At 40.9% G+C, this 27,607-nt stretch overlaps 1 protein-coding gene across 7 annotated transcripts in view; it reads left to right on the top strand.

Moving 5' to 3' along the window:
• The window catches only part of ARFGEF3 (ARFGEF family member 3), a 183,966-nt gene that overhangs the window by 18,311 nt on the left and 138,048 nt on the right, over positions 1–27,607 (top strand). The window lies entirely within an intron of this gene.

Below are 27,607 nucleotides of genomic sequence, written 5' to 3'. Positions count from 1 at the left end.
CACCCCCTCCCCTCTAGAACCCCCAGTTTGTTTCTCAGAGTCCATAGTCTCTCATGGTTCGTCTCCCCCTCCGATTCCCTCCCCCATTTTTCCCTTCCTTCTCCTGATGTCCTCCGTACTATTCCTTATGTTCCACAAAGAAGGGAAACCATATGGTAATTGTCTTTCTCTATTTGACTTATTTCACTTAGCATCATCTCCTCCAGTTCCATCCATCTTTATGTGGTTGTATTTTAATTGCTTTTCTGCTGCTTTTATCTGTTTCAGTGTTTCAGTTCAATGCTTTGAACCCTGGAGCAACATCTACAAGATGTGCAAAATTTTTATTTTTTCATTGAAATAAACATATTCACATAAACTGGGAAAGACTGTGATTTAAAATGGATGAGACCAGCAAATACCTCAATAGTGGCGTTTAGCAGACAGTTTCAACCTCAGCGTTGTTGTTTCTGCCTTTCTTGTATCATGGAGAAGGGTTGGGCTCCCCTTGCTAGCTCCTGCGGTCAAGAGGAGGAAGCAAAGGATGCTCATGTAGAATTCCCAGGTCCTGTCTTCAGCTGTACTAACTGAACGGAGGCTGTTAGCATAAGCGCCAGACAGGTGCTTCTAATGAGGCTTCCACATTATTCCAGGTGAATTGCAAGCATCTGTGCTTCTCATGGATTTAAGCTCATCTTGAGGTCTTATTTCTTTCTGGTTTCTACCTTTCATCCGGAGTACAGCTGACCTCCCTTTGCAGAGGTAGGCAAATGTAAGTCAATTTTGGCTCTGTAGATCTTTTGCTGGTTCTGCAATAGGAAAATAATAAGAATAAGAATAAGAATAAGATGTTTAAGGCCCTTTGGTTAATCTACGCCTGGCTCATTTTCAATTATAGAGAATTCTTTATGTCAGTGAGTCATGAAAGAAAGGAGGGAGACTCTGGCAACCTTGCTGGAGGTAGATAGGGACCATTTAAGTGAACAAGGACTTGCCCTGGAGTTGACCTGATGTTGCATCTTCCTGAGATCAGGCTTGCCCTAAACAGGTGAGCAGAATGACGTTTCCGTTTTGGCCACAAAAACCCACTGGCAAGAAGAACGAAGCCTTTAGCAGTGGGGATGCTGAAATCCATGTTCCAAATCAAGGTGCCTCTAAGATCTAATTTCTCTTTTTCCTTTTCCTGCTGCTAGGGAAGACAAAGAGTATTCCCGTCACCTTGTAACATAGCATAAGTAACAATACCATACTATTTCCCAGCTTAGAAAACAGCTTCTTCTTTGTGTTATCTGCCAGCCCGTAGGCCAGTCCTAATGGTTTTCTTGTTCTATTCCCTTTGATAAGGAAGACCTACAATTAGCTCTCAATTGTAAGTCTCCTCCTTGTTAATAGCCCCTGACCTAAAAGCACTTTTAAATGATCAGTCAATTAAAGAAGTGCATAACCCACCCAAACTAGGGTGCAGGGAATATTGGGCTTGATTGATATTTTGGGATGTGAGCAAGATATTAATGTTCAAGAATAGCCATGGCCACTCATCATTCCTTTATGACAAGTGGTTGATGTCTTTATTTTATAGCCCTTAGTTCTAAAGGGAAATGTTGGAAGGAAACATAAAACTCCATTTTGAAAAAAAAAAATGTAACTATCCAATCATGAATTTTCTTTCTTAAGCCTCTTTATTCTTTTTGAATGGAATGAAGGTAGGCTTTTTATTCTGTGTTTAGTTTCTATAATTAAACTGTGCCTTACAGGCAATTTAGGTCCAAATTTCCTACTTTATTTCAAATATGCCTCTGAGAAATTGTTTCTATTGATGGATTATAACCGTGGATTCCAAGAGATAGGTAGGGACTGCAGCTTATTGATTCCATGATATAAATGGTTCAGTGAGTTGTTTGTATCTCTCTTGTTCACACTGTAGGGCTTTTTTTTTTCCTACTGGGGAAGGCATGGTGCAAAGACTAAAATCATATTTAGTTTCTTTGGACATCTTCACTTATTAAATAGTTTATATTTTTTTCTGTTTTCATTTTACTGCATATTTATGTGTAGTTGAACTGTATAAATTAGTACAATTATGTAATTAGGCAATAATACCCTGGTGTGTCTTTTTCAAGTTGAGGTTCAGTAACTTTGACACAGGAGATCTCCTTTACCTGCTCATAGTCCAGTACTCTGTTAATATGATGCCTCATAGCGTGCTTGATAACCTTCTGATTCATATTTTCTCAACTAATTTTGGGACGCTTAAGAAGACAAGTTAACATTTTGAAAACCTTTCTTATGTGACAGGGCCTCTCCTGTGCATCCCGGGCTCCATCCTGACAGCCTTTCCGTGAGGCAAGGGAACCACTGAGGTTTGGAGAGACCATGTAGCCGGCCACACTCCTCAAGCCGGCCTGGGGCAGTGTCAGGACCGCTGGTCTCTAGACTTTACTGTCTTAACCCACTATGGGGTATGCCCCCCACCAGTATTGATTCATCACAGAGGTTTATTATTTCTTCTTTGTGACTTCTGTGAAAAGCTGAGATATAGAATACTAAATTTCATGCGGTTAGATTATTTGATGAAGCACCAGCATTGAAAAGAGCTCTTGGGAAATCTGTATTTAGCCACTGCTCATTCATGAGAGCAACTTAAAAACCTAGGAGTAGGTACTGAAACGACTTTAAATGCAATTTCCAAGGAGCTAGAGGTTTTAAAAGAGAGGGTGTCATATATTCAGGCTAAGGGAAGAGCCGTGAATTATTAGAACTGTTGAGATTAGTGCGTATACAGAACTTTGCCAGGAAATGACCTAAATTGACTTTTCCTCTTTGTAAGGCAGAAGGAGACCTTAAGATAAAAGATGCTGGTCTGGAATTGATGTTGAGTACCCACTAGGGAGGCCTGAGTGATTATGGAATCAACTAACCCTTACCTGTCTGAGCTTCTGCTCACCTGAGTGAGCAAGAAGCTAAGCAGCAGCTAAGGTGGTCTTTTTTTTTTTTTTTTTTTTTTTTTTAGGGAGGGTTACAATGAGCGAGCTTGCAGAATTCCTGAGAGGGGATTTAGCATAGGCCTGATTTTTACTGAGTTAGGCCTAAACCAAACAAACGCATCCAGTATAGATCATATTCTGAGTGGGAGCAGACCTGGGCTAACTTTTAATTTAATGAAGTCCAGAGAGAACTGTTGTATTTTAAAGATTTTTTTTTTCTCTCTGAAACCATAACTTCCCCATTGCTTGCTTTATTTTGTAAGCCTCATTTTGTTTTTCTGTATTTACCAGCTGGGAGAAAAATCTTTCAAAGACAAAAGGGGTTTTGTATGTTTATTTCAGAGTCTGTTGGTAGAGAAGAAGCCAGGAAACTGTGTCCAGCTGGGGTTGGCAGGGAGGGGCTGAGCACAGAGGCCACCTGTGTTGACCTGGGGAGGGTGACTGTATTTATCCTATGAGATTTTAACTCCTATTCTGAAATAAGGCTGGATGTGGAAAACAGGGCCCGTAACATGACATTGGTGAAAGCGGGGAGGAAAGCGCTCATGTGTCTCGGACATAGTAAAAATATAGCTGTAATTTTAAAGTCAAATTTGATTAAGAAAGAAAGTGATGGTTAGTTTAAAGTGTGTGCACCCAAGCACCCAGTACAGTGGACGCCTTCATGAGTATTTGCTTGTGATGACGCCTTGCAGCTCTGTCTTGAACGCCAGCATCTCTATTGGAGGCGCCTGGAGCTGTGATCAGTAGTAGGAGGACAGTGTGCGGGGCTCTGGGCTGTGGTGGGAGAGGCAGTAGCAGTGGGGGGCAGGCATCCTGGGTTCGGAGTCAGCCAAGCAAGCCACATTCTGTGGGCTGGGAGTAAAACACAGACCACCGCCCCTCTGAGAGCACACCACTTGAGGGGAAAGGAAACAGGGAATGGTATAATACAGTAGGTCCTGAGTCCAATCCTGGTTCTTCTGCGTATGACTGTTGGGACCCTGGGCTGGTCATCTTGCCCGTCGGCTTCTATAACTGAAGATGGACACTGAAAGGTGGTACGGTGCCTCTGTTCCCCCACTGTGAGCATTGCCCAACCAGGAGATGCAGAGACCCTGTTGCAGACCACAGAAACAGACTCAGTCTCCCCGAGAAGGGCTTAGCGTGCTTGCATGTCCCCTCCCGTCGGGGCAAAGAGCCGATTTACTGCCTCCTTTCTTCTCTCTTCTCAGCATCTGAGCAGGAAAGCAGGTTCTAGCCCATAGGGCTTGTCGCAGGTTCCTCCATGTCGCAGGTATATATTGTTTCCAGCTTTATTGAGATATAATTGACATAACATTGTGTAAGTTTAAGGTGTACAACAGGATGATTTATGTTTACATTGTAAAGTGATTACGACATAAGGGTACTTAATATCCATCCCCTCACATAGCTACCGTTTTGTGTGTGTGTATGATAACTTTTAAGGAAGATCATACAGTATTTGTCTTTCTCTGACTTATTTCACTTAGCATAATGTTCTCAAGGCTCATCCGTGTTGCTGCCAATGGCAGGATTTCCTTCTTTTTCATGGTTGAGTAATAAATATCCCATCATGTGCACATTCACCACATTTTCCCAATCCATTCATCTGTCCCATCAATGCAGCAATTCTCAAACTTTTGGTTTGAAAGTGCTATATACTTTTCAAAGTTATTGAGGACCCCAAAGGGCTTTTCAGGAAAAATATTGAATTGTATCTATCAATATTTACCACATTAAAAGTTAAAACAGAAAGCTAAAAAAATTAATTCATTAAAAGTAACAAGAAACCTATTACATGTTAATATGAATGACATTTTTTATGAAAAGTACTTTAAGAAAATTTAGCAAGAAGAATTTTATATTTTTTGCATATCTTTAATATGTGGTGATGTAGAAGGAAAATAGCTGGAATCTCAGCTCTGCTGTGCGTTCAATCTGTTCCAATATGTTTCTTTGGTTGAAGGAGATAAAGAAAATCCTGCCTCATACAGATAAGCGGTTTAAAATGGGAAAGGAATCTTAATCGCCTTTTCAGATAATGGTGGATATTCTTTTTTGAAAGAGTCCACCATATACTCCTGAGAGATTGAGAGTGAAAATAGTTGTGAGCTCGTGGGCCCTCTGATAGGGTTTTGGGCATCTAGGTTACCCTTTGAGAACCACTTCTTCCCCCATTTTATTTATATATATATTTTTTTATATTTTTAAAGATTATTTATTTGAGAAAGCAAGAAAGAGGGAGAGAGAGAGTGCATGCAGAGGTGGGGGAGGGGCCGAGGGAGCGAGAACCTCAAGCCGACTCCCTGCTGAGTGCAGAGCCTGACATGGGGCTTGATCTCACGATGCTGAGATCATGATCTGAGCCAAAACCAAGAGTCAGATGCTTAACGGACTGAGCCACTCAGGCGCCCCTCTTCCCCATTTTAGATGTCAGAATCTTGAATCCTTCATTCTTAAGATTCACCAACCCGGTGCAGTTGGGGTCACTCCCAGCATCAGGCTCTATGCTGGGTGGGGAGTCTGCTTGAGCTTCTCTGCCTCTCCCTCCGTCCCTCCCCCTGCTTACATGCTCTCTCTCTCTCTCTCTCTCTCTCTCAAATTAATTACTTTAAAAAAAGAAGCCACCAACGCTTCCTCTTACCTGGGATTAGGCACTTCTCCCAACCCTGCCCTTTCCAGGCCTGTCCTTGGGCTCCAAGCTTTAGACCTGCACAGCCATCAGGTTATAATGCTTTGTAGGGAGGTGGGCCTGTGTTGTGCCACCCAGGCCTGTGGAACTGTCACCTGGGTCACACTGTTACACTTCTGTTATCCCCTGAAGCTGTGGAAATTGCCCCGGAATAGCACTGCAAATAATACTCCTTACTGGGGTCTAATGAAGATTACTGAAGATTTTAAATAAGGTGGTACTCTGCAGAATGTACATGAAATAATAAGTGAAACCTCACCTGATAAAATAGGCTCCTGGTGTTTCGGCAGTTTGCAGCATGATTCAAGGTTTTGGGTTTGTTTTTCCCCCACCTTCAGTGCTGAGTTTCAAAGTGTGATTTCTAATAGAAGAACAGATTTCAGGTACAAAGGAGCAGATACGAATCTGAACTGAAGTAATGTTATTCTGATTCCTCCAGATCCGGAGAGGCCTAACTGGTCCTTGGGGACTAGAGACAAAGGAGCCCCAGCACGCACGATCAGCGAAACTTCACTGTGGCAGTTTCAAGTGTTGTTTCATAAATTCTAGCATCTGAAATAAGGAAGCTGAAATCTAATGCCTCCTTGTCTTCCTCTTCCATTTTTGCTTCTAGACTCAAGCAATGTCTTTTAGTTCTCTTTTCTGGCAGTCCATGATGAAGGTGGCTGTTCACGGAATTATGGGGGCAGGGGGGAGGACCCAAGTTTCCAGTAGTACTGCACCTCATACCTGCCTAAAGGTAATGGTTTGGTTTGGTTTTGAACCAGAAGACATGCAGCAGGGGTTTTCCTAGTTTAGGAGGTAATTGTCCGCATGTGTAAATTCTCTGCGCCTTCCATCACTCTCCCCCAGAACAGAGACCTCTGGTGCCTTACCCAACATCCATTCACCCCCTACCTTAACCAAGAGGACCTGACTGGGTGTCAGGATCTGCTTTTATTGTCAGCCCTGTGCTTCAGAGGAGCCTGCCCCATCGCAGGTGCGACTTTCTCGCCTTGCCATGGGCGTGCCCTATGGCAGGTGTATCAGAATGGAATGCGAGAGGGATGCTATCTCAGACTCGTGAAGGGAGAGTTCTTTCTTCCCTGAAAGTTCTCATCTTCAAATGATGCTTCCAACGGCCACAGCTTGCTTTGCAGCTGCGAGGGGAACCAGTGGAGGGTGGAATGGGGTCAGAGGTGGGGTGGGGTATGTGGGGGGGATGACACTTAAAGGGTAGATCACTGGAAAAATGGAAAGAACCTGGGTTCTTGGCTGTGTCATCGGAGCACTGAATCACCTAAAATTGGGGCCAACCTGCCTCCATGTTTAAGCCACTTAGGGAGTTGATTTCCTGTCACTTCCTGTCACCTGCAGCTGAAAGTGTTCTCCCTGATACACCCACTTTAAAGGCATCCACATGACCCCCAGGGACCCAGGGGGGAGGGAGCCCAGGCCAATGTGGCAGCCTGGAACATCTCTAGGTGGAGTCCCCTTCCTGTTGTCTGGCTGCATTTTGACCATTTTGCTGACCTTTTAATTTCTTCTGCAGGATAAGGGTAAGGAAATTCTAAATTAAGTATTTGGTAACTCCCGTGCAATAATAAGGGCATTTACATCTGTGGCATTTACAAGGTCTGGGGGCCTGGAGATGGGGCTTTGGCACCCTCTCCCACACCCTGGGCATGCTGGTGCATAATATAGCCTTGTTCTTCTGCCACAAATAACTGATTTACTCGTATGCTTCCCTGCAGCTAGACTCTAAACTCTGTCATCCTTATTCCTGGACCTGTGGTGTAATGTGCCTCCCCACAATATTGAAAGTGACCAAGTATGAAGCATCGACCTATGCCAGGAATTGTGCTGATGACTTTATACATTATCTTACTAAATTTTACAATAAGTACAATAAGTACAAATATAATTTATATTTGAATAAGAAAACTGAGGCTGGAGTGATCAAATCATTTGCCTGAAGTCACACAGCTAATAGTATGGGATAGGTAGAGGTTCAAATACAGGTTTGACTTAAAAGTTGTTCTTTTAACTCATATAATCTATGTCTTCAATGGATATTTGCTGAATACCCATCACTTAGATATGTTACTGTTTTCCCTTTCTATCCCTTGATTTCCCCTTTCACCTTTGGGAAATGTATTGGGACAGAAGGCACACGTGATTACTTGAATATTGGCTTTTCTCTAAAAATTGGTTTTAGGGGGTGTCTGTAATCAGTTCGTTAAGCGTCTGCCTTCGGCTCAGGCCATGATCCTGGTGTCCTGGAATCAAGCCCTGCCTTGGGCTCCCTGCTCAGTGGGGAGCCTGCTTCTCCCTTTCCCCGCCCCTGCTTATGTTCTCTCTCATTCTCTCTCTTCCAAATAAATAAAATCTTAAAAAAAAAAAAAGAAATCGGCTTTAGTAGTATATAAGTTACGAATGCATTCAGCTATAAGTAATGGAAAGCCTAACTATGGTTTAAACAAGATGGGGCTTATTTTCCTCCTGTAATAGGCAATCTGGTATGTCTAGGATACTGCCGACCTTCCATTATATTTGGCTTTCTGAACCACAAAATGCCTCTTGCAGCTGTAGTCAGCACGCCCCCACCCAACATGGAAGGCAGAAGGGCAGTGCCAACTGAACCGGTCCTGCCCTTTCCATCAGGAAAGCCAAAGTACGTCAAGAGCCACAAGGGAGGCAGAAAAAGTAGGAAACAGGTTGGTCGGGAACAACTTAGACCAATCTTGATTTACCACTTGAGGCTGACCATGCTGTCAGCCAAAGGCAAAGTTGCAGTCAAGTTGCTAAGAAGAAGGCCACTAAACCTGCAAGCCACACATCTCAAAGAAGCAGAGGCTACGAGAACTTGAAAAGGTGATAGAGCTACCCCATCTTGCTGATAAGATGACTGAGATGTACAGAGACCAAGAACTGGTTTCCTTAGACTCTGCTGTTCTTCTCGGTGTGCTTCCCTCCTATTTCCCATAAAATGTTTGCTTTCAAAGCTCTTTCGTATCCCTACTCAGGTGATCCTTCCCATCCTTTCAAAGGAGTCTAGGAAGCTTCTGTGCTTGTCTTGTGAACAGAAATTGCACACCAGAGAGACCAAAGTAATATACTTAGGATTATCCCTGACATTTGTTAGCCAAAACGAAATCACCGATTTCCAGGTTGGGCCAACGATGTTCTTTTAACAGACTCCATTGCCTTCCCTGACACTGTGATCTTCCCCGATAGCTTTATACTTAATCCAGAGCAGGGGGCCTTCCTGCCCAGATACCCTGGGCTTTCCAATGGGCAGGCCCAGCTACCCTGGCTCCCCAGCATGGATGGCTTTGACTTTTCAGGGACAACTGGGTGGAGCCCAGCCTGCATAGAGATCTCAGGTCCCTCGGAGTCTCCAGGGAGAAAGGACAGCCAGCTAGTGCCCACAAACTGGAGTATGAACGTTTTTCCAAGGTTGATTTAACGCTGTCTTTCAACAGCGGGGTTCTTGGTCATTTTGAGCCTGGTCCACTTGTTCTTGCCTTCCCAGGCTAGAACTGAGAGCGTCCTGGTGCCTTCTGACACACGGGGAAGAACAAACACTGTGATGCAAACGCTGTGTTGAGTCACCCTAGTGACAAGGCATCTGAGTAGCTGGAAAGGTGTTTCGGGGATAGAGTGTTAATCTCAGCTTTCCATAGCGGGGACCTCTCCCATCAATATTAGGCTAGAAAATGAATGGGGGTCCCTTTTTTACCTTCTAGAAGGAAAGACCCCTTTTCTTAGCCAGGGGTTTCTACGTAGGGAGATTTTGCCAATACAAATAACAATTATAGGAGAATTTTAATTATAGTGTTTAAAATACTTGAATACTCTGTAGATTTATCTACAAATTTCCCTTTCTTCCATGTGAACATCTTTATGAGCCTGCAGGATCTCAGCTTGTTTTCCCAGATTTTGTGAGTACCCATATATATACTTTTGCAAACTAGGTCTCTATTTAGCTGTAGGCCATTTAGAGCCAAACCTGTAGCCACTGGCTGTGTGGCATTCGCTCTCCATGATCTCTGGTGGCTGTGGCTGGTGACAGAAACACCAGGCTGACTCATGTTTACACCCGTGAGGCGGAGGAGCGCCACCATGGCCCTCCTGGCTTGGCCAAGCCTTCAGTCCCTTGATGTCCCATGTTCATGCCCTGGGCTGGGATTGTTGTCAGGCAGCGTTTGCTGTCTTGCTCTTCAATCATCTCGTTAAGAGAGCAGTCCGCTGCCGCTTTTTCTCTTCAGTACATAAAAAAAAAAAAAAAAAAAAAAAATAGGGGGCATATTTGTTTTTCATCCAGTACGTGTTTCATTTAGGAAGGTCATGTGGGTGTGTAATAGATTCAACACCACCCAGAGCGGAGTAAAGCAGCCCCTTATTACAAACACAGCCGTTTTCAGGATGACTGGGCTCTGAGGCCGTTTAGCAAGGCTGAAGGGTAACTAGCATGCAGACCCAATGCCAACCTTTAAAATTAAATACATCCCGAGAAACAGTCTTGTCTGCACATCAGATCGTGCCAGACCTGAGGCTGCTGAGTGGCCGATTAATGTGGATTTTATCCAGCTGAGTCTACGGGTAGGGCGAGGGGAGGTATAAAATCTATAATATGTTTAAAGCAGACAGCTAATAAGGAACCTTTTTGGCTCTCACCCAAGGCCTGTTTTTAGAGAGTGCTTACAGAGCAGAATCTTTTGGGATATTCAGTGGTTGAAACACCACACACACACACACGCACGACTGTTGGGAGAAGTTGCTATTTGTGGGAATATAAAATTTTACATCATTGTTCTCTGTCTGATGCTTATTGCCAAAATGTATTGCTTAAGGGATGTGATCTTTGTACGCGGATGGCCGAACGTGATTTTTGATGCCTATGGGGACCGAGGGGGAGACAAACCATGAGAGACTATGGACTCTGAAAAACAAACTGAGGGTTCTAGAGGGGAGGGGGCTGGGGGGATGGGTTAGCCTGGTGATGGGTATTAAGGAGGGCACATTCTGCCTGGAGCACTGGGTGTTATACGCAAACAATGAGTCATGGAACGCTACATCAAAAACTAATGATGTAATGTATGGTGATTAACATAATAAAAAAAATAAAATAATTACTGATGCATATGGGGAAAAAACTGTGGGGCGTTTAACGGGACACAGGCTATAACTTCAAAATATAAAAAGGCATTCAGTTTCTTTTCCCAGCTTTACTGACAAATTTGTATCTATTTCAGGCGTATAGCATGATGATTTGAGATATGTATACATTGTGAAATGATGACCACAATCAAGTTAATGGACATATCCATCACCTCCATAGTTACAATTTTTTGAACACTTAAGATCTACTGTCTTAGCAAATTTCAAGTATATGATAAAATATTACTGACTATTGTCACCATGTTGTACATTACATCCCCAGAATTTATTCATCTTACAATTGAAAGTTTGTACCCTCTGACCAACATCTCCCTATTCCTCCACCTTTTAGCCCCTGGCGACCACCATTCTACATTCTTTGAGTTTGACTTTTTTAGATTCCACGTATAAGTGAGATCATGCAGTGTTTGTCTTTCTGACTCTGGCTTATTTCACTTAGCATAATGTCCTCAGGTTCATCGATGTTGCACAACTGGCAGGATTTCCTTCTTTCTACAGCTGAGTACTATTCCATTGTGTGTTTGTGTATTTATGCTAAGTATCTGAAGTACAGGTATCTAGGTATATCTGATATATATGTAGATATCTATATAAATATGGATATCTAGGTAGATAGATATCACATTTGCTTTATCCATTCATCTGTTGATGGACACTTAGTTCGTTTCCATACCTTGGCTATTACGAATAATGCTGCAGCGCATATAGGAACACAGATACTTCTTTGAGATACTGGTTTCATTTCCTTTGGTTATATGCCCAGGGATTGTTGGGCCATATAGAAATTCCATATTTAATTTTTTGAGGAAGCTCCATACTATTTTTCATAATGGCTGTGCCAATTTACATTCTCACCAGCAGTGCACAGGGCTCCCTTTACTCCAGATCCTCCCCAACACTTGTTATCTCTTGTCTTTTTGAAAATAGCCATCCTAATAGGTGTGGGGTGATGTCTCATTGTAGTTTTGAATTTGCATTTCCCTGATGATTAATGATTTTGAACAACCTTTTAATGTACCTGTTGGAAATTCATATGTCTTCTTTGGAAAAATGTCTTTTCCATTTCTTTGCCCATTTTTAATAGGATTATTTATTATTATTAATATATTATTGCTATTGAGTTATATGCATTTCTTACATATTTTAGATATTAACCTCTATCAGGTAGATGATTTGCAAATATCTTCTCCCATTCTGTAGGTTGCATTTTCATTTTGTTGATTGTTTCCTTTGCTGTGAAAAACCTTTTTAGTTTGATACCCCAATTGTTTGTTTTTGCTTTTGTTGTCTGTGCCTTTGGTTGTTATCCAATAAATTGTTGCTAAGGCCAATGTCAAGGAGCTTTTTTTTTTATTCTAGGAGTTTTGTGGTTTCAGGTCTTACATTTAAGTCTTTAATCCATTTTGAGTTAATTTTTGTGAGTGGCATAAGAGAGGGTGTTTAAAGGAATCCTTTGTGTCCTACAGTATGAAATAGACATGTTTTAAATTATCTAGAAAGTAAGAGAATACACAAATGACACACTTGTGGGGGGAAAATGAATGTTTTTAGGTTGTGAAGTATGTTCATACTGTAGAAAATTCAAAAGCCTAGAAAATGTAATTCTTGACATACAGTGCCATGTTACTTGAACTATTCATAGGTTTCATTACATCCATAGTTTATAGATGAGGACACTGAGGCATGCAACAGCTAGGACTTGCCTAGGGTTACCCAGTAATAACTTGTAGTCTGGACTCCCACCTTTGACAGTTGGATGCAAAAGCCAGATCATCTAGAGATAATAAATCTTAACATTGGTTTATTTTCTTTTGAATGTATGTCATGACAGTTAGGTCACAAGGTATGTAATGTTTTGCAACTTGCTACTTTCACTTAGTATTGAACACAATTTTCAAGTGCCACTAGGAGTTCTTTAAAAACATTTTGAAGGCTATTAAAATTCCATCCAATTGATGTACCGTAGGAAAAATCATTTTAATATTTCCCTCATTGTTCTAACAATTGATCAAAAATTGGCATAAAATGCTGGAGACCTCCTCTTCTTTGAAGGTATAGTCTCGGTTTTAAAATTTAGTATGCCATTGTAATATTAGTAAGGCAGTTCACTTGCTTAGTAGCTTTCACCACCTTCATTACCAGTTGATTGTGAGCCAAGAAAGGTGAATACGTTCCCCCCCACAGTTATTTAACAATATCCCTAACCACCTGTGTCACCAGCTACAATATCCTGTAGGGTGGGGGAGGCCCTAACCCTGCCAGGAGGGGCTCTAGAAATGCGAGTAGGGTCGAGCAGAAGCATGGAGGAGGGTAGCGTTTGTAAAGATGGATGGATGTGTAAATAGAGAGGACATGAGGTTTAAAAGCACTGAGCGTGCCTTTGATGAACAATTGTTAGACTTGAATGGTACAGTCTGTCTTGACACCGGAGATTAAGCTTTAATGTATTGTTCTTGGCCTTTGCCTGTATTCAAGCTAGCCAGATGCTTAGCTTTTACATCTTGGACTAAAGTTGACAGTTTAATGCTGAAAATTTTATTGCTGTAGATAAAAAGTCAAAGGAATAGAGGATACAGATTTTTCTATTTTCTGTGACCTATAGGCCTATACATTTTATATCTGAGTGTGCCACTCAGATGGAACCAGTTCTCAGATGTACCTGTCCTGAGAAAAGTGGGGATTATTGCACTGGCTTTCCATGTGCTGGGTTGTTTGGGGGGAGAACATAGGTCAGCTGGAAAATAAAAAATTTTTATTACTTTGGTTAATTTGCAGGGATGCCTGTGCTTGTCTCCATATTGTAGATGCCTTTCTCCTCTGCTTTTAGCTTTTGCTTCCTCATGATGGAGAGGTAGTACGCTGCTAGGAAAGAGAGAAGACTTTTGTGTCACGTAGTCCTTACATTTGAATCTGGACTCATCCATTTACCAGTTCTGTGAATGGGTACATGACTTTGGGAGCCTCCATGACTTGAACTGAAAAATGAACTCAATAATGCCCACCATCCAAAGTTCTCACAAGGATTAAATGAGTTCTAACATAATGGGGAAGTTCCCAGCTCATAGCCTCCTCTGATGGATGGGCTTACCACTTCTTCTTTCCACATCTCCTCCTCTAGAGCCATGACCCAAGTGTTCCTTGTTTTTCCTGTTTTAACAGTAGGGTTAAGCTTCTAATGGGACCTAATGTTGTATAGTAGCTGGGTGACATAGGACAAAGTACTTACCGTCTCTGAGTCTGTTAGCTCATTGATCACGAGGAAATAATCAGTTTTGTAAGTACTCAATTAAATGAGATCATGTATGTATGACCAGTCCTTATGCCTGGTGCAGAGCGGGCACTCAGTGACTGGTAGGTACTAGTACTGAATGGACATGTCTCTGAAAGACAGCTTTCCTTCTGCCATCTTTCTATGCATCACAGCTTCTGTGACTTCTTTGCTAGCATCCTTTCTTCTCCTCATTCACTGGCTGGAGGGATTTTTCTGAGCTCTGTCCTTCTGCTGTCCTTCTTCTTGTACTTTGCCTTAGAAGTTTCAAGCACTTCCAAGACTTCAGCTACCACTTGAAGATGGCTAGCTTCTAATTCCTGAGCTCCAAACCAGTACATCCAGTTTTCTACTTACCAACACTTAGATGCCCAAAGGAAACTGAAACTCAAAATATATAAAAATACAGTTATTATCCTTCCCATTTCCATCCTCAAAACTGTTCTTTCAGTAGGTCCTCTCTACTCCACTTCTGTGCTATCTCTAGGTTCCATTTCTTCCTTTCCATTCCTGAAGATGGCCTAACTGCATTGTATTTTTAGCACTGGGCCCTTATAACAGTGTAGTCCCTTCCTCCAGGCTTTGCTGCCTCCGGTAAATAATGATGACAACAACAAAACTATAGTAACAAGACAGGGTGACAGTGAGAAAAAGTACCATGAAAATAATAATTTGTTGAGTATGTGCAACATGCTAAACGCTATCATACCACCCTAAGTCCTGGAAGAAGTGGTACCCTTCTCTGGGCTCATGTTGTAGAGGCCCCATTCTTGTCCTCTCCCACGTAGAGGGAATATTCCCACACAGAGCCCACCCCATCCCCTCAGCTCTTGCTCTGGGCACTTGAGACCTCAGACTTCCCTACTTAGACTACGCTGAGCCTCCTTCCAAAAACTGCACGTGGACCTCTTTCCTGGCTTTATCTTTCAGAAAGCAGATAGATGGTGCCATTGATGTCTACATATCTAGGCCCAAGGGCTGACTAAACAGCAGCTATTTGCATAGCTTGTAGTCTGAGACCCATGCCATGAGACCCTGGTGGGGTAGGACTGAGCCAGAGGTAGGAAGAGAAGGGGGTTGGGCCAGGAATCTTCAGGAGTGCTGTAAATGTTAGAATGGGAAATCAAGAACTTTTCTAATGTAGCTTTTTATCGAATAATTTTAATACTTCTCCAGGTAGGTAATATTAGATCCATATATAAAGTGAGAGTTGCAGAGGTTAAATACTTAGTGTACAGATTGTAATTGGCAGAGTCTGAATTTGATGCAGATTAGTTGGACTCCAGAATTTTATTCCATGATTGTCTATCCATTCCCTACATTGTAGCCAGAGTTCCATTTTGTAGAAAATGTCTGGGGTCACATTGTTCCCTGGATTAAAAATCTTCCATTAGCTCCTCATTTTCAACTGGCCTAAAGCCAGTTTCTCTGGGATAACATGCAAAGACCCTTCAAAAGCTGCCTCGAATCTACCTTGCCAAACTCCTTTCTCATCAGTCTTCCCACTGGGACTTATCTGGTCATAATGAACCCACTCCGTCCCTTTGTACCTACAACCTCAGCTGGGTATGTCTTTCCCACTTCTTCCCTGGCTTACCAAGTCCAATACTACACTCCCAATTTCAAGGCCAAATGAATATCACCTTGTCCATGAAGACACTTGAATTTTTCTAGACAGGATCTCTCCTATTCCTGTTATACGGTCATAGTTGATTATTTATACCTTAATAAAGTGTGCATTGCTTTATTACCTATGTCTTTATATTGTCCCGTGTCTGTTACTTCCCTGAGGCTGTGGCTTCCACGTGGACATGAACTTATCATTATAGGCCTATGTTTTCATACAAAGTCTGGACATATATAGTAGGCTAGATATTTATTTTTTTTTAAGAAAGACCCTTTTATTACTAAGAATCTTATGTACTTTTCACAAGTGCATTATTAACAATTGAGGAATACAAATTTTAGTTCTGACAGTTGTGCTGATCTGCTAATGCCTGGTTTTTTAAGGCATTTTGACATCACAACTGGCAATTTCTATTTAACTTTAGAAAATGCTACTTTACTTTTAGCCCTACAATTTCACTATCATGGCATTTAAGTGATGAGAAGTCATAATTAAAAAAAATGTGTGTATCTATATTACTTGTGAACTTTAACAGGCCAGTGAGTTCTGAATAAAGCATAAATCACAGTTTTGTCTCAATGTGACTAGTTTAGTTTTGCCTTTTTAAGTTACCTGTGTTTAGTTACATAGACTTTTCTGAAAGATATTTATACCATTAATTGTTATTTTTCAAGAGGTAGCTACCTGTTTGCATAAAGTTGTCAGCACATAAAAAAGATTATGTTGTGGTATTGTCCAGATACCTTTTCTTCTTCCCTAAGATTTGAATATTTGAGTTAGAAATCCTTTCTGTTTTGGTGGTGTATTGCTTTTTGCCTCTTCATGACAGAGATTCTGGGCAGAGTCCTACCTCTTGATTGCCAGCTGGAACACTTCCATCGTAAAAAACCATTAAGTAACAAAATGCATGAGGTTCCATGTTATGGCACAGGGCAGAACCATTCCCATAGGCAGGTTTCATGCTATTGGTATATTTACATGCTAAGCCTGAAAGTTTAATTGTGGGGAAAACCTGCCCTAGAAAGAAGCAAAATGAAATTAAGCATACTTATTTTAGATTACATGACTAAGGTAATTATATTTTAGGGTCATAAGCAAGCCTATTTTCAGTCAAAAAGGCTTTAGGGCGAAGAAAGAATTCACGAAGTGTTTGAAGGATAGTAAAGGAATGTCTTAGAGGAAAGGAGAAGAGAAACTATTGCAGGAATATGGCCTAGTTTTTGATAAAGAGGGAAGGGTGGTGACTTGACAGAGTATGAGAAGTTGGCACAGCAGAAGGTCAGGAAGGATTAGATGAAAGCTGTTTCGGGAAACATGGCCGTTCAGAGTTCCAGGCCAAAACTTTGAAGGAAAATAAGAGGGTGTTTTTCCTTGGGGTAGTTTCCCTTTTATTTCTAAAGGTAATATATTCTTGAAAATTTTTTAAATGTAGAAACATATAATAATAAATCCAAGATCATCTGTATTCCCAAAAGGCAGAGAGAAATTCTGGATATGTTCTGAGGAATTTCTTACCAGCCTCTCTCTCTCCTCCACCCATTCTGTAATTGTATGTAATGGTTTATTTAAGAGGGGGGCCATGACATGGTATATATATTCTCCATTGCATTTTCATTTTTAGATTTTTTGGCATAAGATTTCAAAGCACTTTCCTGTGTCAATGAAAACTATTCCAGAATACTTTTAATTATTGTCTATTATTCCCTTCTATAAATGTGCCATGATTTCTTTAACCTTATTTATATTATAAATAAATAAAATGACAATAAAAAGTCTTTGCATTGTGTATAATGATTTCTTTAGAAAGGTTTCATGGAGTAGAAAACCCTCGGCGAAACATACTCACGTTTGTAACCTCTTGATAGCTATTGACAAATTATTTTTTATGGAAGTCTTGAAGAATAAACCTTTATGTGGTGCCACAAGAAAGGTTATATGAGGAATTGCTAAGCGTGTTGATGGAGGTGAGAAAGAGTTTGCAGTGTTTCACAGTGGAAAAATGTACAAGTCATTGGGTAAATTGTTGACGTGGGAGATAATGTGAGGAAATGTAAGGTTGGATTGACAATGGACAAGAAGAAAGAAGGCTGGGCTGTTTGTTTGTTTCTTTGTTTGTTTTTCCCAAAAGATCCTTCACAGGCTTACTGGGTGTAAAATGCTTAACCCAGTCTTGGAACAGGGTTTGAGAGCAACAAAATGGTAGCCGTTAAGGTCATCTGCTGCGGAGGAGCTTGGGTTCACGGCTCCCGTTGCTGCTCAGCCTCTTTTCCAGGACTGAGGTTTCCTCTCTTATCCCCTTGTCCTTCATCGATAAATGCCCATACTTTTTGTCCCTCGTAATTGGGCTGGCATGAAGCTTAAAGTGTAGATCATGTGTCTGAGCTCTTGAAGTGGTGCCTGGCACACTGAAGGCTTTAATAAATGGCGTTTCTATACTTGCGTGGCTCCTCTCCCGTGTATCAATCAGGCATCATCTGGTTGACAGTGACAGAACACTCAAGCCAAAGAAGAAAGCCAATATGTTGTGTCCAAAACAACGTTTGTGTCCGATGGAAGGAGAAGGCCACTTGCTTTGATCTTTTCATTGGACTCGCTCATCTTGATAGGCTCAGCTGACCTTAATAGCCCTGATGCTAACAGTTCTCAGGTATTTTCCTTCTTTTTGATGATCGGAAGGTGAATTGACACTTGCCCCTATCTTGGACAGGAATGATGGCTGCTTTTCCCTCTGTAATGCCCTGAACATAATAAATGCTCAATAGTTATAGAACAAATGAATTCCAGAGCAGCCTCCCTTATGATTAGCATGGACTTCATGTCTCTTTTTCTCAGAAATTAAAAAAAAAAACTTTAGTGTTTTTCTACTGAATTATACAGAATGTATATCTTATGGCAGAAGTATTAATACTGATAAACCCAGATTGTAGGGAAAATATCAAGCCATGATGTGTCTTTAATTTTTTTCCAAAGATAAATAAGGTCTGAGATGTCATGTACAGCATGGTGACTACAGTTAACAACACTGTTGTATATTTGAAAGTTGCTAAGAGAGTCCTCTTCCAAATTCTCATCACAAGACAAAAAATGTAACTATGTGAGGTGTTAGATGTTAACTTATTGTGGCAATCATTTTGCAGTATACACATATATCAAATCATGTCATACACCTAAAACTAATATAGGTCATTAAGTCTCAGTAAAACTGGAAAATGGTATTTTCAGAATGAATAAAAATGCACTCTCCTTTATGAACTGTTTTCTTGATATTTAATGTTCTTTATTTTTTAAATACTGTAAGAATATTAGATGAAACTGAAATGAAAAAGGTAAATGGGTTTACCATTGTCTCCTCACAAGAATGGAACAAGATATTTTTTGTGTTTATGTTACTTTTTTTTTAAATTTTATTTTATTATGTTATGTTAATCACCATATATTCCATCATTAGTTGTTGATGTAGTGTTCCATGATTCATTGCATGTAACACCCAGTGCTCCATTCAATACACATTATGTGTTATTATTTATTTTTAATCTTTTATTTATTTTTTTAACATATAATGTATTATTTGTTTCAGAGGTACAGGTCTGTGATTCATCAGTCTTACACAATTCACAGTGCTCACCACAGCACATACCCTCCCCAATGTCTATCACCCAGCCACCCCATCCCTCCCACCCCCCACCACTCTAGCAACCCTCAATTTGTTTCCTGAGATTAAGAATTCCTCATATCATACCATACAATCCAGCAATTGCACTACTGGGTATTTACCACAAAGATACAAATGTAGGGACCCGAAGGGGTACGTGCACCCCAATGTTTATAGCAGCAGTGTCCACAATAGCCAAACTGTGGAAAGAGCCAAGATGTCCATCGACAGATGAATGGATAAAGAAGATGTGGTATATATATACACAATGGAATATTATGCAGCCATCAAAAGGAATGAGATCTTGCCATTTGCAACGACGTGGATGGAACTGGTGGGTGTTATGCTGAGTGAAATAAGTCAATCAGAGAAAGACATGTATCATATGACCTCACTGATAGGAGGAATTCTTAATCTCAGGAAACAAACTGAGGGTTGCTGGAGTGGTCGGGGGTGGGCGGGATGGGGTGGCTGGGTGATAGACATTGGGTAGGGTATTTGCTATGGTGAGCGCTGTGAATTGTGCAAGACTGTTGAATCACAGATCTGTACTTCTGAAACAAATAATGCAATATATGTCAAGAAAAAAAAAAGAAGAAGAAGATAGCAGGAGGGGAAGAATGAAGGGGAGTGAGTCGGAGGGGGAGACGAACCATGAGAGACGATGGACTCTGAAAAACAAACTGAGGGTTCTAGAGGGGAGGGGGGTGGGGATGGGTTAGCCTGGTGATGGGTATTAAAGAGGGCACGTTCTGCGTGGAGCACTGGGTGTTATGCACAAACAATGAATCATGGAACACTACATCAAAAACTAATGATGTAATGTATAGTGATTAATATAACAATAAAAAATTAAAAAAAAAAGAATTCCTCATATCAGTGAGATCATATGATACATGTCTTTCTCTGATTGACTTATTTCACTTAACATAATACTCTCTAGTTCCATCCACATTGTTGCAAATGGCAAGATTTGGGGGTTTTTTGATGGCTGCATAATATTCCATTGTATATATGTACCACATCTTCTTTATCCATTCATCTGTTGATGGACATCTTGGCTCTTTCCATAGTTTGGCTATTGTGGACATTGCTCCTATAAACTTTGGGGTACATGTACCCCTTCAGATCACTACATTTGTATCTTCGGGGTAAATACCCAGTAGTGCAATTGCTGGGTCATAGGGTAGCTCTATTTTCAACTTTTTGAAGAACCTCCATACTGTTTTCCAGAGTTGAATTGCCTTCTTTTATTAAAAAAAAAATGTGAAGAAAATAAACTTGTCTCTTAGAAAAATATGATTTTCAAGGTAAATTCTAGAGTTTGAACAAATTTAACCTACCTCCATACATATACCCATCTACTATAGAGTAGGAGCCATTAGACCTATCAGATAGCAAAGGTAAAATCCAGATAGTAATATAGCTTAAAGTCAGGCATCGTGATGCCCCCAGCTTTGGTTTTCTTTTTCAACATTCCCCTGGCAATTTGGGGTCTTTTCTGGTTCCATACAAATTTTAGGATTGTTTGTTCCAGCTCTGTGAAAAATGCCAATGGTATTTTGATAGGGAAGGCATGGAAAGTGTAGATTGCTCTGGGCAGCATAGACGTTTTAACAATGTTTATTCTTCCGATCCATGAGCTTGGAACGTTTTTCCATCTCTTTGTGTCTTCCTCAATTTCTTTCATAAGTGTTCTGTAGTTTGTAGAGTATAGATCCTTTACCTCTTTGGTTAGGTTTATTCCTAGGTATCTTATGGTTTTTGGTGCTATTGTAAATGGAATAGAACCCAGCAATTGCCCTACTAGGTATTTACCCCAAAGATACAGATGTAGTGAAAAGAAGGGGCACATGCACCCCAATATTCATAGCAGGAATGGAATATTACTCAGCCCTCAGAGAAGATGAATACCTAACCATTTGCATCGACATGGATGGAACCGGAGGGGATTATGCTAAGTGAAATAAGTCAAGCAGAGAAAGACAATTATCATATGGTCTCACTCCTATGTGGAACGTAAGGAATAGCGAGGAGGACCACAGGGGAAGGGAGGGAAAACTGAAGGGGAAGAAATCAGAGAGGGAGACGAACCCTGAGAGACTCTGGACTCCAAATTGAGGATTACAGAAGGGAGGGGGGTGGGGGGATGGGGTAGCTGGGTGATGGGTATTGAGGAGAGCACGTGCTGTGATGAGCACAGGGTGTTATACGCAGCTAATGGATCATTGAACATTGCATCAAAAACTAATGATGTACTCTGTGTTGCCTAACTGAACATAATAAAAAAATTAAAAAAAAATAAAAAAAAATCCAGATAGTATTTACAAGTTTTCAGATGATTGTTAAGCCTACTTAATTGCCTGTAGCTGTCCTTTCACTGCAAAAACAAATCAATTAGCATAGTGTGGCCCATCATGTAAACGGAGGCTTTCCTTATGGACAAGAAGACAGCAGGTATCATTGCCGTAAAGAATACACGGACCATAATGGGGCACCCGGGTGGCTTAGTCAGTTACACGTCCAACTCTTGAATTTGGCTCAGGTTATGATCTCAGGGTCATGAGATCAAGACCTGCGTTGGGCTCCATGCTGGGCATGGAGCCTGCTGAAGATTCTCTCTCTCCCTCTCCCTCTGCCAACCTCCCTCCTCTCCCCCCCACCCCGCCCACTGCCAGCCACCCCTGTGTGTGTGTGTGTGTGCGCACACTCTCTGTCTCAAAAAAATAAAACAAGAATACATGGACTGTCAAAGTGAGTACCAGGAAGAAATGGGAGGAAATTAGTTCCATGTTTAATATTTTGCCTGTATACAAGCAAAGGCACTCACCTTTTTGGGCTGAACAGAAGGAAACAAAATGATGGTTATTTTGATAAGGAGCCAATGGCTTTATGGCTTTAAAAAATATTTTGTTCAGACTATGCAAGTATATTCTAGAGTTATTTTATAAAAATTGATACAAATAGAAAGTATAAAAAACAAAAGATTCCCCCATGCCACGGTCTGAAAACACCCATCGTCAACATTCAGCTCACTCTGTCAGAGAGTACCCTAATTGACTTTCATTGCTATCTATCCCTCTGTACTATTTGAATGTTTTTAGGTACATGTAAATCTTTTATAATAAAATGATAGTGAAAATATATATTTTGAGAGAAAATATAAACATAACCATCTTATTTGGGATTTTAAAAATAGATTAAATCATATAAAATCGCTGATATTCAACCCTTTCCAACCTGCAAAAATGGCAATTTCATGTGCTCAACTTAACAATTGCAGTGGGCTTGCTAGGAAATCTTGAAAGCCTGCAGGAGAGAAGGAATTTTATGTTGTTCATAGTTGCATTCGTAGAGCCTAAAAAATTTCCTGGAAGGTGAATCTAATCTTTATTATGAAATATAAAAGGATTGATACTGATAAAAATAATTTTATGAAAGTAGAAATAAAAATCATAACACAATGGAAACCTTTTTAACACCACAGGGAAAGTCAATTAAGGAACCAATTCAATTCCAGTTGGTTCAATAGAATTGGCTCTGGCGAAGCTTAGTCAATGAAAATTCATCAGTGTTGGTACAAACTGTTTACAGCCTCAGTCTTCATAAACACGAATAATAAAGTCCCAAGTGTCACACAAGGGGGGAGGGGAAGCGGTGAAAAACCTCCTGAACTCAAATTAGGAAGGTCTGTGGCTACTAGGAAAAGTAGATGGCTGTAGCTTAAACTCAGCAACTGGGTTTTAAAGCCACATTTTCCCATTCATCCAAACTGTCTATACCTTTTCATAACTACATACCCTCTGTCAATATAATGCATTGCTTCATCAGTGGTCACTCAAAATAAGATAATTTACATTACTTGTTTGATGCCTGTCCCTAGTCTTTTAACCTGGGAGACATTTGAACTGCTGTTTTTTAAAGTCATGTGTCTGTCACAGTTGGTGGGGAGCTGTCTGCTGGTGAAGACATGGTGGAGGCCTAGGCTACGGGTTTTGAAGACCCATATGGTCCAAGTTTAAATCACAGCTGTTTCATTTACAAACATGAGACCTTGGGCAAGTAATCTAATATTTCTTTGTCTTGTCGACAATTCAATCTCTACTTTCAAAAGTTGTAATTAAATAAAATAGGAAAGATGAATGTGTGATCATGTACGTTTGCACATAGGTGCCTCTGATTTTCAACCAGAGCCATGGTTATTATATGAAGCATTTCAGACCATTATTGAATAAATGGCTCAGATCCTAGAATCCTAGAATTGGAGAGTGTCGGCAGACCTTACAGATCTAGAGTGTCTCTGTGTGCTTTCCCATGTGGTTCATCAAAGAGTAATCAGCCCAACATTCAGGAATTGATTTGGTTTTACTTGAAGTTCATATTGAAGTTGGTATTGAAAGCTAGTTTTTGGTAAATCCTAACTTTCCCCCATTCACCTATTTTCATTTCCCTGTGTTCATTGCTATCTTCTAGCCCAGTAAAGTTGGTCTTGCAACACAGTAAAGGAAATAGGTTTAGTCTCCTTGACACAACCAGACACAGTGTCACGGGATGATGTCCTCCTCATGCATATGCAACACTGCCGATTCTTCTTCTTTAAGAAATAATCGCATGTCAGGACATGAAACCTGAGGCCACTGCCCTTATTTAATTAGGCAAGAGGGAACTTGCACATATGTGCCTGTGCATAAAAAATAATCACTTAATGTAACTGAATATTGATATCTGGTATGCCCTTTTCCCAATGAGGCAGCATCTAGAAAGATCAAAAGATGATTTATTCTAATATGTTATGTGCAAAGGGGACTGGTGTGTGCCACCTTGCAACTTCATTATAAATGTCATCCTGAGACCCAATTAACAGGCCTGTTATTCTCTTTTATTAAAATCTCTTAAAAAGGAAAAAAAAGTAAGGCAGCAGAGTTTTTATGATACCACAGAGCAAGCAATGAAATCAGTTGTGCCTATGAGCTTCTTTCATTTCCCATGTGTTCATTTCCTGTTGAAGTCAGGAGCTGAGGCTTGTGATGCTAATCTAGGGCACCGCTAGGTCTGAGGGGAGCAGAGACCTTGGATCCTGAAGAGTCATCACACACACACACACACACACACACACACACACACACACAGAGAGAGAGAGAGAGAGAGAGAGAGAGAGAGACAGCTCCCTCTCTGCCCCAGGGCTCAGCGTAACATCAGTTCAGAACCTATCCTTCTGGAACTTAAGCCCAGTCAGGGAACATGTCCCTCTTCTCTGACCCATCAAAATTTCCACCATGTTGGGCAAGGTCCTTTCCCTTGAGGTCAGGGGCTTTTAACTTGGGATCCATATGAAGTTGGCATTTGGGGAGTCATGAGTCCCCTGAAATGATTTCTGTACTTCCCTAGGAAGAGGGTCGTATGCCAGGTATTTTATGTTCGTGGTCCAGAAAAGCTTAAGAAATAGATCTATCCTAATTTTGCTTTGATCTTTTGAGACCAAAGGGTGTTGGAAGGAACTTGGTCTTGGGGGTCAGATGGATTTCCACTTGGATTGTCTTCAGCAGATTTTAGCTATGTAGCCTTGGGCGGGCTACAGAACCTCTCTGAACCTCCAGTTTCTCAAATGTAAAACGGTAAAAATGCCTATTTTAAGGTTGAAGTGACAGGTACACTAAACAGAGAAATAAGTGCTAATTTTATTTTTTTCTTTCTTTCCTTGAATGAAATGAAAGCAAGTATCTGTTCAGTTGTGTTTTTGGCCAGATTTTTCTGAGCATCCGTGACGGTGTCTTGCTGGTGCTCAAGTGTTGGTTGAATAGATGGTTGGATGGATGGAGTGCTTGGCTTAGATGAAATCTAGATGAAATCTCTGTCAGCTTTCTGAAAACACTTATTTTCCTAAGAGAGATCTTGGTTCTGTAAGATCTCCCTCTAGGAGAGAGCCTGGTTTTGTCAAAACCCTCCCAGGACAGTTAGCTCCATGTCCTGTCCAAAATCTTTCTACATATTCTGACAAGATTAGATCTTATTATCCTGTGGAGCAAATCATGATCTGTGCTGCCTTTGTCTGTATCAGGACTGGGCATACTATAGCCTGTAGGCCAAATCTGGCTTATTGCCTGTTTTTGTAAATACAGTTTTATTGGGACATAGCCATGCTTATTGATTTATGTATTGTCTATAACTGCTCTTGAGCTATGGCAGAGTTGAGTACTTAGGACAGAGACAATGTGGACAGAAAACCTAAAATATTTATTACCTGCCTCTCTATGGAAAAAGTTTGCCAACCCTTGATATATTATCTGTACTCCTTCCTGCAACCCTGCAGGATTGGTCATCAGAAGCCCTTTTTATGGATTGGGAAGTAAGACCCAACAAAGTTAAGTATCTTGACTGAGATCATCATACAATTTATAGTAAGGGTTTGAATCCAGGTCTATGTGGTTCCATAGCCCATGTTCTTTCCACTAAACACTGATACCTTTCTATTCAGCCCACATTTAGCTGAACCACTTACATGTTTCAGTCCTGTCCGTGACCATGACTAGCACAGGGAGCAGGCCATTCAGTGGTGTCCCCTAGAATCCTGGTGCAACCTGGTGGCCCTGGCATTTGTCCCCAACCTGGCTGAGGTCTGCAGTACAAATTGTGTGAATGTGGAAGTAGATGAGAAAATAGAATGAGGATTTCAAGGACTCTTTCTGAAGACAGCAGGGCGATATGAGTCTGCAGTTGTTTATATGCAAACATAATACTGCTTCCCAAGGGTCGGGAGGTTCAGCATTTCCAGAGTATCCTTGTGGCTGCTGAATGTGGCCTCCACTCTTGTTTGGTGCCCTTGGTGGGTAATGTGTGCTCCCTGTGCATTTTCAGCACAGGGCCATTTAGCAGAGACTTTCCTTCCTCCAGGCTGTAAGACCGTGAGGGTTTTGGACCTCCATACTTGCTCATTGGTACTGCGCCTTCATTGGCAGATCTGACCTCAAATGTGAGCTGAAAGTTCTTTCCCAATGAATGAATCCTGTTGGAAATTTGATGGTTTCAAGGGTTTACAGATGAGATTCTATGGTTCTTCTGTTAATACTCCATCTGCCTGTTATTTCTACTGCTCAACATTCACCCTTCCAGTTAATTTTTCTGGCTTATATACTGGTTCTGATTAAAACAAAAGAAAAAAAAAAAAAAAAACTTGGCAACAATCAGCAACTCCTGCTTTAATGGACTGCATAGCCGTGTTTGCCTTGTAATGGAAGTTAAGCTGCCAGTAACAGTATGGTGACAAAATTTCAGCCCCCCCCCAGCTGGAAGGAACACAGTTGGGTAATTTATCCATCTGTCACAGGATGTGTCTAATGAAAAATGGCTGCAGTGTTAATCGATTGTCATGTAAAAATGGCCACTGTAGCATTGGGTTGGTGAGGGGAGAGGTGAGAAGGACTGGGAAGGCTAATGTTCTCTCTGATGGAGTCTGTCTTTGTTCTGTCTTTGTGGCCAGCATGAGAGAGGGCCTGTGACTCTTGCTTCATCTATCGTGGAGCTGCTGTGGAGGATCCAAAGAAAAGCAGCAGAGCTACAGGGTGGATAGGAAGGACTCAGAGCTATAATTAACTTTCTGTTTCATTGTGTTCTACAACAGTGACCCTTATTTCTCCAAAGACGAAGTCCTGTAGTCTCACCCTGTAGCTTTCAGTTTATGCTGAAAATATAAAATAGATAAAAATGAGGTTGCTGTGGTTTAAATGGGGGGGGGGCGGGAACCTGGTAAAATTAAGTAACATTCCATTTGTTGTGCCAGTGTAGTTCCATGGGGAAATAATAGGTTGATTAAAATTCTTGGATATTGTTTAATTATTTAGAGTGAATGTTCTAACAGAAAGATGATTTTTATAGCTCTTTTGGTTTATTCCTAACATATTTTAGTGCCCAGTTATTTTTTTAAGCTTTACAATATCCAGGTACCTCCCCACATATTTCTTTTTCACCTCTCCCATGGTACCACGTACTTCTCATTGGTGAAAGCTGCTGATATTTATATTTCTGTCTTGGAAGCATGTTTATTAGGAACCCATCACAAAACTCAGCTCTACCTGATGGGGAATAAAAAAAGAATTTAAAAATTATAAATGATTGTTGAACATTTTGAATTGGAGAGAAATTGACAAGTTAATAGAATTTCGATTTATATTGATGAGGTAGAGTAGTGGTAGTGATGCATTCCCTTTGTAGGTGAGAGAGAGGTATGAACAAGGCATTGAAA

Source organism: Zalophus californianus, chromosome 7, assembly GCF_009762305.2.
Source record: "Zalophus californianus isolate mZalCal1 chromosome 7, mZalCal1.pri.v2, whole genome shotgun sequence".
Classification (NCBI taxonomy): Eukaryota; Metazoa; Chordata; class Mammalia; order Carnivora; family Otariidae; genus Zalophus; species Zalophus californianus.
This window is presented reverse-complemented; position numbering and strand designations above follow the sequence as displayed.